This window comes from Eschrichtius robustus, chromosome 18, assembly GCF_028021215.1.
Source record: "Eschrichtius robustus isolate mEscRob2 chromosome 18, mEscRob2.pri, whole genome shotgun sequence".
NCBI lineage: Eukaryota > Metazoa > Chordata > Mammalia > Artiodactyla > Eschrichtiidae > Eschrichtius > Eschrichtius robustus.
Genome location: NC_090841.1, coordinates 50,178,905 through 50,192,363, shown reverse-complemented (window position 1 = coordinate 50,192,363; position 13,459 = coordinate 50,178,905).

Below are 13,459 nucleotides of genomic sequence, written 5' to 3'. Positions count from 1 at the left end.
AACGCAACTGTGGCAGGTTTCCAAGCTCCATTCGTGGGGAAACAGCCTGATTTTGGCCACTGTGCCTGTTTCACATTTGCCTCCTGATTTATCATACCCACTCTCCATTCCCTGCAAAAACTCTATGCAGACAACACGCCAGACTCTGCAGATCCCCAGAGGGTAGGTTTTCCAAGGTAGAGGTCTAGGCTGTACTCCCACTCTCCTTCTGTCTCATTTTTATCATCAGGGAAATAGAAAATCAAGAGAGGAGACAAAAATGCAAGCCTGTTGGCTATCTGATTTATTTAACTGCCTACGTTTTCATTTTTTAGAAGTTTAAACATTTTTTCCTAATTTGCAAGAGTAGTACCTGTGGAAAGCAGAAACAATTTTAAAACACTGAAAAAGGCAAACAAGAAACCCTCAACTGTGATTTCATGCCAGTCTTTACAGAAAATGTAAGATACATTTAACATATAACAAAATACTGAATACAACTATAATACATATTGTTTAATATATAGCATAGACAGTTTGCCACATAATGTATAATATATTACAATGTAATATGTAGTATTCAATATAAAAACATATAACATGCAATATACATCAAATAACATTACTTTAATTCTAAGATATATATTTGACCTCAACTTAAATTTTTCTTCAATTAGAATAACTCTTATTTAATATTTAGTATAAATTGATGATGTACCCTAAGTAAGAGGAAATATGAATGCCGTGGGTCTCTTAGAGTTTTTACAAAAATATCACATCATTGAATAAAGTTTTTGTAGCCTTAACAATTGATCAGTAACTGTCCCATGCCAATACATAGCCTTCTACCTCATGAATTTTCATAGTTGCCTTGTAATCCGTTATATGGATTTATTATGGTTTACTTAACCTGTCTCTGCGTAAAAGCATTCTAAAGACCATATGGCTTTAGGCGTTTAGAGAGATGCAGGAGACAGAGGCAATCTGCTTACCTCTGCAGCCCAGGGAATCTGAATGGGCCCCTCAGAGGACATTACCTTTGACAGACGGCATTTGTGCATGGGCAGTTTCCATACGAACCGACATATGGAGAAGGATGGACCACCAACCCACTTCCACCCATTTTATTTTTCAGGAAGTTTGTGTGACTACACCCATTTTGGGGAGAAAAGCTTCAACTCTCTTAGCCAATCACTCCTTCCTAGCAGTGGAGCCCTTCTGAGCTAAAGCTTCGCAGGATGCCATACTGTTTTACTGAGAGGCATGTCCCCTGTGGCACTCGAAACTCCTGTTTGATTTACTCTACTGCAGGCTTGGGGTGGCCAAGGGTCCCAACAGACTCAAACACCCGAGACCATTGCAGAGTAGCCTGAAGAACGGAGGGAAGTAAGAAGGCGAAAGACAAAAATAAAAATAAAAAGAAGACAAATGGCAGGGTTATCTAAGTAAGTTCATGATATCAGAGCTAAATGACTTTTATCAGGGTTGACGTGCTTTGTTTCGTCGCATTGGGGGATGGGAGTACCTTTTATAACACCAATTGTTAACATTTTATTAATTATTTTCTAACTTTATTGAATGTCTGCCAAGTGCATGGCAATACCTAGTCCCTTCCCAGATTGTTGCTATTGGGCAGTGGCTGGGGCGATGGGGGAAAAGACAGGATGTTTATGTCTACATCTTTTACATTTGAAGAATCAACACTGTATGTCAGTGTTAAATGGTTTCTTCCATCTGCAACATCAATTTGCTAGACTGTTAGCTTTTCTTGAAGGTAGAAATAGTAAAAGGTACTTGGCTTTCCTCATCCTTAACAAGGCAATTAATATCTTTACAAAAGTAAGAACTATGTCTGATAATTAGCTTTTATAACTTTTTTTTTTGACTTGGTTGACACTAGCAGCCAACTAAATAAAATGGACCATAGATGTTTGAAACTGGTCAATCTCAAGGGCATGGGGTTGTATGACTTACAGTTTGACAACTAGAACATGAGCAGTAGTTTGCTTTCAAGATTCATGTTACCAAAAAACTCAGAATTAATGCTTTTCAACATGAGATTATAAGTTGTGTAGCTTGAGTTAAGCAGAGAACTCACATCAGTTTCAGTAACATGAGATGTCCTCTGCCCAAAGTCTTTTCTGTCAAGTTTACCTAGAAATTTGATTTACTTATGATTACAGTAAATCAGCACTCACCACAGTCTAATTCATTTGGATTATTGTTAATTATGGCTACCAAATACTCTTGAAATATTGATATAATATTAAAACTGAGAAACCAATCATATGGTCAGCAAGTGGCATTTATCAGTATTGAAATGCCTCCCTAATTAGTAGATAGATCACTTCAATGATTGTAAATCTGTCAGGAATGATTCATAACTAACTATAGTATAAAATAATAATAATAATATTCTGAATTAGAATGTGTTGGCATTTATGCTTCTTACTAGGGAGTTTAAAAGTGACTTCCTTTCCTTCTATATTTTAGTCATTGACAGTTATGTTAACATTGAGGAGCAAAGCAGAGATGGACATTGTTAATTAAGACAATTACAATGAACTATGTTACTTTGCAATTGAATGTTCATACCATAAGGGAGTATATAGTATTTTGACTATTAAAACTCTCCTATCATAACAATATCCCTATATAATATTAAAATACGTATTACTCAATCATGACTATTAGCTCAGCTAGCTTAATAAATCATCCTCAGATGTCCTATAATCTGTGATCTTTCTTTTGATTCTCTCTCTCTCTCTCCTTAATGCCACAAATGGCTCTTTTCAATTTTGTAAGAACTATGAGATTTGAATTCCCAGAGGGACTGTGATATTTTTCTAGCCCAGCTCCCTTAATAAAGTAATGAGGAAATTGAGACCAGAGAAGCGAAAAGACTTTGCTGGAAGCACATGGCTAATTAGTGATGAAATATGGGCTGGGATTCATGTTCTCAACTCCCAGATCCGTGTTCTTTCCATATTCAATTTTGTTTAGGTTTCTAAAAAATAAATATCCTCTTCACTCTGAAACAGTGCTTATATCAAAATTATCATATCCATGAATATTACTTTTTAAATATTGGTGCAAAATAAAACTTATGCTTCTTTATTATCTGTTTACTCTCCAGGTCACTAAATTGTGTCTTCTAACATTTGTTACAGAGTCACACATATTTGGCTGAGTTTAGGCACTAAACTCATTAGGGAATGAGGAAGGATCTGTGTATTTAAAATGAGGACCAGGTGGGATACTAAATCTCCATGGATACCAGTGAGACACAATTAAGGACAAGGTCTGGGCCCCTGGTGCCATGACAAGGGGGAACGTGGGAAACTGACCTCGCTGAGAAGACACTGAATTAATTTAGGAAAATCGGAATTGATTTGTTACCTAGAATTGATTGAATCTGGCTATAGATTAAAGTAGGACTCAAGATACAAATTAACTTGGCTACAGAAAAATTAAGAAAGTTACATGTCTTATACTCTTGAGCTTTGTAGATCACACTGTTTGTTTTCATGCCTACTATACTTCTATTTTTCTGTATTTTAATGACCTTCTTACACGTTTGTCTCTCACACTAGCCTATAAATGTGTACATATTAAAGAGAGTAGTTTTAGTCATTTTTGTATTTCCAAACCCTTGCTATTTTGGAGATGATGAGGGATTGTCTCTCTATTAGATTGATTGCAAAAATGGCCCCAATGGCTCCTCACCCTGTAGCCATGCTCCTTGCTATGTAACTTTATAGTTCTTCCCATTAAGACATAGAGTCTCTTCTTCCACCTTTGGAACCTGGGCTGCCCTTGTCATTTGCTTTGCCCAGTAGAGTGTGATGAAAGTGACAGCATTCTAGTTCTGAGCCTTGGACCTAAAGAGGTCTTCTGCTCCTCCGCTCACTCCCTTAGAACCCTGTCACCACTGTATTAACTAGACTGGCTAATCTGCTGGACACTAAGGGGCCACATAGAGGAGAATCTCGTTGTCCCAGCTGACACCATTCAGAATCAACCTATGTCCGGTCAACGTCCAAACACAGAAAGGAATCCAGGTACCATCAGCAGAGCCATTAGTCCAGTTCAAAGCTTTCTGTAGATTCACAAGTAGGCTCAACTGAGATCAGTGGAACCACCCAGCTGATCGAGAAACTCATGAGCCAGAATACATGCTTATCGTTTTAAACCTCTGCGTTTGGGGGAGGTTTGTACACAGCATTATTATGGCGATAGATGATTGGTATACTTTATAAAACAAATTGATCAATTGCTCAAAAATAATTAAGTAAATAATGACTTAAGTAATAAGATAGTAGTGAAGCACAGTATTTGTGGGCTCGAGGCTTCTTGGTTTTTATGACTCTGTTCATTTTTTCCCTAATGCCTAAATGAGCATCAGCGTGCCAAAGAGCAATGATTCTGAAAGGGGTGTTATTCACGTATTTGCTTCTTTCTCGATGCATGACCTTAGACAAGTCACTTAATCATGGCTTCAGTTTCCTCTTTTATAGAATAGAGATAGTGATCCTACCTTGTTAACCTCACAGGATTATTGTATTGAATGAGAGAATATTTGGGGCAGTGTTTTGAAAGCTATGTGCACTCCAAATGCTGAATAGAGAGACACAACTGCCCCTTTGGTGAAGGGTGAGTGGAGGCTGAGAGAATGACAGAGGAATGGGAGAAACTTAGGAAGACTGATAATCCTGGGGATACCTAGGGTCAAATGGTAACTGTGAAACTATGTCCATGCCTCACTCTCTACTAGTGTTATCAAGTTTGGTGATGGATTTTCTTTTCTTGACAAATTGCCATTGCAGGTTATTTCCTAGATGATATTTCTGCAAATGGAAAATCATTCTCCATTGCCTGAATGGCACTAAAGAAAGTTATTATTTCACATCTGATTCCATAGATCTTGCATTTAGATTTAACTGCAAGAGGGTTAATAAAAACAGAACTAGAGCCAGTAGCAATTGAAAAATGTCACTACTCTATCTGGCTACAATGTGTCACCTTATAGGTTGCATCCTCTGAACGATAAAACATAATTTACTGCATCAAAAAGTAAATCTGAAACTCATTTCTACATTCTCCGTAACATGAGACCTGTTTAGGAAGATTTTCTATTGGCTTTTCGAAAGAAAAGAAGTGATGAGGGAGAGAAAATTTTAAAATGAACATATATTTGAAGATGGCCCTTTAATATTTATGTGAAAAGAACTAGTAATATAGTTACAGTTGCCTTGTCTGCTGATTTATAAAGTGAGTTATCTATAAAATGTTTAAACTAATTTTCAGTTTATTTGAAGAAAACTGTTGTGTTATTAATATATGACCATAGGTTTCCTTAACTGGTATGTAGTTAGATGCCTCTGCTCTCTAATTACTGAGTAAGAAGAGGAGAAGTTTAATAGCAGTTATTTCCTCTCCATAACATTTTGATGCAAATAAAATAATCTGTTCAAAATATAAAGAACTGTGATTCTCTTTTAATCATTGTTTTAGAAATTCACACGTTTGATGTGGCATTTGTAATTTCAGAAGTTACTATGGGAAATTCAATAATCACATTTATTTATTACCTTAGATGCCCAAGTGCCGTTAATGAAGGATCTGCAATATGTCACACCTTTTGGTGACACAGGACAATGGCCAAAGCTTGAACTCATTCATTCATTCATTCATTCATTCATGAATATGCATGTACTCAAAAATATTTACTTCATACAGAATGATACGCACAGTGCTATAAAGACATTTGTATTCTGGCTCATTTTGTAATATTTATATACGATGGTTTTCCTACTAGATTATAACATCTCTTTTCTCTTTATCCTCTTCTTTATCATCTGCGTTCTTCTACTTCATCATCGTCATCCTCCTTCTCCTTTTCCTCCTCCTCATCGTATCTTTTATTTATCTTTGAATCCTTTCAGTGCCTGGAACATAGTAAGTAGCCAGTAAAAGTTTACCCAAATAATATTAATTTTAAAATAACATTTTCTGGTGAGGAGGTCAAGTGCTGGGTTACTTGCTTTAGACACAATATTTAATTAAATTATCCCAACAAATCTATGAAATAGATACTATCAGTCCCAGTTAACAGAAAAGAAATTCTAAGCTTGTAGATTTAACTAACTGGCTGAAAGTCACACAAGAGGTCAGGTGGGGAGGTTGGCTTAGACCTCTGCAAGGGGTGCGGAGGAAAAACAATGTAACTGCTATTTATATTTTCACCTAAAAAGAGAAAGTTTTCTTCACAATTAATAAACATATTAATAGTAGATGTGTAACTATATCATTCTATATATGTTTTTCTTAAACATCTTTACTGGAGTATAATTGCTTTACAACGTTGTGTTAGTTTCTGGTATACAACAAAGTGAATCAGCTATATGTATACATATATCCCCACATACCCTCCCTCTTGCATCTCCCTCCCACTCTCCCTATTCCACCCCTCTAGGTGGTCACAAAGCACCAAGCTGATCTCCCTGTGCTATGCAGCTGCTTCCCACTACTATCTATTTTACAATTTGGTAGTGTATATATGTCAATGCTACTCTCTCACTTTGTCCCAGCTTACCCTTCCCCCTCCCCATGACCTCAACTCCATTCTCTACGTCTGTGTCTTTAATCCTGTCCTGCCCCTAGGTTCCTCAGAACCTTTTTTTTTTTTTTTTAGATTCCATATATGTGTGTAAGCATATGGTATTTGTTATTTTCTTTCTGACTTACTTCACTCTGTATGACAGACTCTAGGTCCATCCACCTCACTATAAATAGCTCAATTTCGTTTCTTTTTATGGCTGAGTAATATTCCATTGTATATATGTGCTGCCACGTCTTCTTTATCCATTCATCTGTCGATGGACACTTATGTTGCTTCCATGTCCTGGCTATTGTAAATAGTGCTGCAATGAACACTGTGGTACATGACTCTCTTTGAATTATGGTTTTCTCAGGGTATATGCCCAGGAGTGGGATTGCTGAGTCATAATGGTAGTTCTATTTTTAGTTTTTTAAGGAACCTCCATACTGTTCCCCATAGTGGCTGTATTAATTTACATTCCCACCAACAGTGCAAGAGGGTTCCCTTTTCTCCACACCCTCTCCAGCATTTATTGTTTCTAGATTTTTCGATGATGGCCAATCTGACTGGTATGAGGTGATACCTCATTGTAGTTTTGATTTGCATTTCTCTAATGATTAGTGATGTTGAGCACCCTTTCATGAGTTTGTTGGCAATCTGTATATCTTTGGAGAAATGTCTATTTAGAAATGTCTGCCCATTTCTGGATTGGGTTGTTTGTTTTTATGATATTGAGCTGCATGAGCTGCTTGTATATTTTGGGGGTTAATCCTTTGTCAGTTGCTTTGTTTGCAAATATTTTCTCCCATTCTGAGGGTGGTCTTTTCATCTAGTTTATGGTTTCCTTTGCTGTGCAAAAGCTTTTAAATTTCATTAGGTCCCATTTGTTTATTTTTGTTTTTATTTCCATTTCTCTAGGAGGTGGCTCAAAAAGGTTCTTGCTGTGATTTATGTCATAGAGTGTTCTGCCTATGTTTTCCTCTAAGAGTTTTATAGTGTCTGATCTTACATTTAGGTATTTAACCCATTTTGAGTTTATTTTTGTGTATGGTGTTAGGAAGTGGTCTAATTTCATTCTTTTACATGTAGCTGTCCAGTTTTCCCAGCACCACTAATTGAAGAGACTGTCTTTTCTCCATTGTATATCCTTGCCTCCTTTGTCATACATTAGTTGACCATAGATGCATGGGTTTATCTCTGGGCTTTCTATCTTGTTTCATTGATCTATATTTCTGTTTTTGTGCCAGTACCATATTGTCTTGATTACTGTAGCTTTGTGTATAGTCTGAAGTCCAGGAGCCTGCTTCCTCCAGCTCCGTTTTTCTTTTCCAAGATTGCTTTGGCCATTCGGGGTCTTTTGTGTTTCCATACAAATTGTGAAATTTTTTTTAGTTCTGTGACAAATGTCGCTCGTAGTTTGATAGGGATTGTATTGAATCTATAGATTACTTTAGATAGTATAGTCATTTTCACAATGTTGGTTCTTCCAATCCAAGAACATGGTATATCTCTCCATCTGTTTGTATCGTCCTTAATTTCTTTCATCAGTGTCTTATAGTTTTCTGCATACAGGTCTTTTGTCTCCTTAGGTAAGTTTATCCCTAGGTATTTTTGCTGTTGTTGTTGCAATGGTAAATGGGAGTCCTTCCATAATTTCTCTTTCAGATTTTTTGTCGTTAGTGTATAGGAATGCAAGAGGTTTTTGTGCATTAATTTTGTACCCGGCTACTTTAGCAAATTCAGTTAACTCTAGTAGTTTTCTGGTGGCATCGTTAGGATTCTCTATGTATAGTATCATGTCACCTGCAAACAGTGACAGTTTTACTTATCTTCCAATTTGGATTCCTTTTATTTCTTTTTCTTCTCTGATTGCAATGGCTAAAGCTTTGAAAACAATGTTGAATAACAATGGTGAGAGTGGGCGACCTTGTCTTGTTCCTGATCTTAGAGGAAACGGTTTCAGTTTTTCACCATTGAGAATGATGTTGGCTGTGGGTTTGTCATATATGGCCTTTATTATGTTGAGTTAGGTTCCCTCTATGACTACTTTCTGGAGAGTTTTTATCATAAATGGGTGTTGAATTTTGTTGAAAGCTTTTTCTGCATCTGTTGAGATTATCATATGGTTTTTACCCTTCAATTTGTTAATATGGTGTATCACATTGATTGATTTGTGTATACTGAAGAATCCTTTCATTCCTGGGATAAACCCCACTTGATCATGGTCTATGATTCTTTTAATGTGCTGTTGGATTCTGTTTGCTAGTATTTTTTAAGGATTTCTGCATCAATGTTCATCAGTGATACTGGCCTGTAGCTTTCTTTTTTTGTGATATCTTTGTCTGGTCTTGATATCAGGGTGATGGTGGCCTCGTAGAATGAGTCTGGGAGTTTTCCTCCCTCTGCTATATTTTGGAAGAGCTTGAGAAGGATGGGTGTTAGCTCTTCTCTAAATGTTTGATAAAATTCGCCTGTGAAGCCATCTGCTCCTGGGCTTTTGTTTGTTGGAAGATTTTTAATCACACTTCCAATTTCAGTGCTTGTGATTGGTCTGTTTATATTTTCTATTTCTTCCTGGTTCAGTCTTGGAAGGTTGTGCTTTTCTAAGAATGTGTACATTTCTTCCAGGTCATCGATTTTATTGGCATATAGTTGCTTGTAGTAATCTCTCATGATCCTTTGTATTTCTGCAGTGTCAGTTGTTACTTCTTCTTTTTCATTTCTAATTCTGTTGATTTGAGTCTTCTCCCTTTTTTTCTTGATGAGTCTGGCTAATGGTTTATCAATTTTGTTTATCTTCTCAAAGAACCAGCTTTTAGTTTTATTGATCTTTGCTATTGTTTTCTTTGTTTCTGTTTCATTTATTTCTGATCAGATCTTTATGATTGCTTTCCTTCTGCTAACTTCGGGGGTTTTTTGTTCTTCTTTCTCTAATTGCTTTAGGTGTAAGGTTAGGTTGTTTATTTGAGATTTTTCTTGTTTCTTGAGATAGGAGTGTATTGCTATAAACTTCCCTCTTAGAACTGCTTTTGCTGCATCTCACAGGTTTTGGGTCATTGTGTTTTCATTGTCATCTGTTTCTAGGTATTTTTTGATTTCCTCTGATTTCTTCAGTGATCTCTTGGCTACTTTGTAGTGTATTGTTTCGCCTCCATGTGGTTGTATTTTCTACAGTTTTTTTCCTGTAATTTATATCTAGTCTCATATCGTTGTGGTTGGAAATGATACTTGAAACGATTTAAAGTTTCTTAAATTTACCAAGGCTTGATTTGTGACCCAGGATATGATCTATCCTGGAGAATGTTCCATGAGCACTTGAGAACAAAGTGTATTCTGTTGTTTTTGGATGGAATGTCCTGTAAATATCAATTAAGTCTGTCTGGTCTAATGTGTCTTTTAAAGCTTGTGTTTCCTTATTTATTTTCATTTTGGATGATTTGTCCATTGGTGAAACTGGGGTGTTAAAGTCTCCTACTAAAATTGTGTTACTATTGATTTCCCCTTTTACGGCTGTTAGCATTTGCCTTATGTATTGAGGTGCTCCTATGTTGGGTGCATAAATATTTACAGTTGCTACATCTTCTTCTTGGATTGATCCCTTGATCATTATGTAGTGTCCTTCTTTGTCTCTTGTAATAGTCTTTATTTTAAAGTCTATTTTGTCTTATATGAGAGTTGCTACTCCAGCTTTCATTTTATTTCCGTTTGCATGGCATATCTTTTTCCATCCCTTCACTTTCAGTCTGTATGCGTCCCTAGGTCTGAAGTGGGTTTCTTGTAGACAGCATTTATATGGGTCTTGTTTTTGTATCCATTCAGCCAGTCTCTGTCTTCTGGTTGGAACATTTAATCCATTTACATTTAAGGTAATTATCGATATGTATGTTCCTATTACCATTTTCTTAATTGTCTTGGATTTGTTTTTGTAGGTCTTTTCCTTCTCTCGTGTTTCCTGCCTAGAGAAGTTCCCTTAGCATTTGTTGTATAGCTGGTTTGGTGGTGCTGAATTCTCTTAACTTTTGCTTGTCTGTAAAGGTTTTAATTTCTCCATCGAATCTGAATGAGATACTTGCTGGGTAGAGTAATTCTGGTTGTAGGTTTTTCCCTTTCATCGTTTTAAATATATCCTGCCATTTCCTTTTGGCTTGCAGAGTTTCTGCTGAAAGATCAGCTGTTAAACTTATGGGTATTCCCTTGTATGTTATTTGTTGCTTTTCCCTTGCTGCTTTTAATATTTGTTCTTTGTATTTAATTTTCGATAGTTTGATTACTATGTGTCTTGCCATGTTTCTCCTTGGATTTATCCAGTATGGGATTCTCTGCACTTCCTGGACTTGACTATTTCCTGTCCCATATTAGGGAAGTTTTCAACTATAATGTTTTCAAATATTTTCTCAGACCCTTTCTTTTTCTCTTTTTCCTCTGGGACCCCTATAATTCAAATGTTGGTGAGTTTAAGGTTTTCCCGAGGTCTCTGAGACTGCCCTCAGTTCTTTTCATTCCTTTTTCTTTATTCTGCTCTGTGGCATGTATTTCCACTATTTTATCTTCCATGTCACTTATCCGTTCTTCTGTCTCAGTTATTCTGCTATTGGTTCCTTCTGGAGAATTTTTAATTTCATTTATTGTGTTGTTCATCATTGTTTGTTTGCTCTTTACTTCTTGTAGGTCCTTGTTTAATGTTTCTTGCATTTTCTCCATTCTGTTTCCAAGATTTTGGATCATATTTACTATCATTACCCTGAATTTGTTTTCAGGTAGAGTGCCTATTTCCTCTTCATTTGTCTGGTGGGTTTTTACCTTGCTCCTTCCTCTGCTGCATGTTTCTCTGTCTTCTCATTTTGTCTGGGGTCTCCTTTTCACAGGCTGCAGGTTTGTAGTTCCCGTTGTTTTTGGTGTCTGCCCCCAGTGGGTGAGGTTGGTGCAGTGGCTTGTGTAGGCTACCTGCTGGAGGGGAGTGGTGCCTGTGTTCTGGTGGGTGGGGCTGGATCTTGTCTTTCTGGCAGGCAGAGCCGTGTCCGGCAGTGTGTTTTGGGGTGTCTCTGAACTTAGTATAATTTTAGGTGACCTCTCTGCTAACGGGTGGGGTTGTGTTCCTGTCTTGCTAGTTGTTTGGCTTGGGGCATCCAGCACTGGAGCTTGCTGGCCATTGGGTGGAGCTGGGTCTTAACACTGCGATGGAGATCTCTGGGAGAGCTCTCGCCGATTGATGTTACACGGGGCCAGGAGGTCTCCGTTGGTCCAATGTCCTGAATTCGGCTCTCTCACCTCGGAGGCTCAGGCCTGACACCAGGCCAGAGCACCAAGACCCTGTCAGCCACATGGCTCAGAAGGAAAGGGAGAAATAAATAAATCTTTAAAAAATAAATAAATGATTAAAATAAAAAAATAATAATAATAAATAAAGAAGCAAGCAACCAAACCAATAAACACATCCACCAATGATAACAAGTGCTAAAAACTAAAGTAAAATACGCATAAAAATCAGAAACTAATCAGTCGCAGACAGCAAACCCCAAGTCTACAGTTGCTTGCAAAGTCCACGGCCTCAATTTTGGGATGATTCATTGTCTAGTCAGGTATTCCACAGATGCAGGGTACATCAGGTTGATTGTGAGGATTTAATCTGCTGCTCCTGAGGCTGCTGGGAGAAATTGCCCTTTCTCTTCTTTGTTCGCACAGCTCCCGGGGTTCAGCTTTGGTTCTGGCCCCACCTCTGCATGTAGGGCACCCTCAGGCATCTGTTCCCCACGCAGACAGGAGGGGGTTAAAGCCGCAGCTTCTTAGGGTGCTCTTGCTCTCTCAGGCCAGGGAGAGGGAAGGTACGGTTGTCATAATTGGAATGTGGGGCAAGCCTGCAGAGGCAGAGGCTGGCGTGACATTGCAACAGCCCGAGGCGCGCCATGCGTTCTCCCGGGGAAGTTGTCCCCGGATCACGGGACCCTGGCAGTGGCGGGCTGCACAGGCTCCCGGGAAGGGAGGTGTGGAGAGTGACCTGTGCTTGCACACAGGCTTCTTGCTGGCAGCAGCAGCAGCGTTAGCATCTCATGCCTGTCTCTGTGGTCCGAGCTGATAGCCGCGGCTCGCCCCCGTCTCTGGAACTCGCTTAGGCGGTGCTCTGCCTTCTGTGGGCACACGGGGAAGGAATCCTCTCTCCTTGCACACCCCAAAACAACGGTCTCTTGCCTCTTCAGCAGGTCCAGACTTTTCCCCAGACTCCCTCCTGGCTAGCTGTGGCGCACTAGCTCCTTTCAGGCTGTATTCACGCAGCCAACCCCAGTCCTCTCCCTGGGATCCGACTGAAGCCCGAGCCTCAGCCCCCAGCCCCCACCTGCCCCAGCTGGTGAGCAGACAAGCCTCTCGGGCTGGTGAGTGCTGGTCGGCACCGATCCTCTGGGCAGGAACCTCTCCCCTTTGCCCTCTGCACCCCTGTTGCTGCGCTCTCCTCCGTGGCTCCGAAGCTTCCCCCCTCCGCCACCCGCAGTCTCCACCCGCGAAGGGCCTTCCTAGTGTGTGGAAACCTTTCCTCCTTCACAGCTCCCTCCCACTGGTGCAGGTCCCATCCCTATTCTTTTGTCTCTGTTTTTTCTTTTTTCTTTTGCCCTACCCAGGTACGTGGGGAGTTTCTTGCCTTTGGGAAGTCTGAGGTCTTCTGCCAGTGTTCAGTAGGTGTTCTGTAGGAGTTGTTCCACATGTAGATGTATTTCTGATGTATTTGTGGGGAGGAAGGTGATCTCCACATCTTACTCCTCTGCCATCTTGAAGGCCCCCCCCCCATATATGTTTTTTATTTCAAAAATAAATTTACTGGTGGAGGTAAACCAAAAAATATTTTAATCTGCTGATATGAACTAGAGTTTTATAAACTGTGGGTTGTGA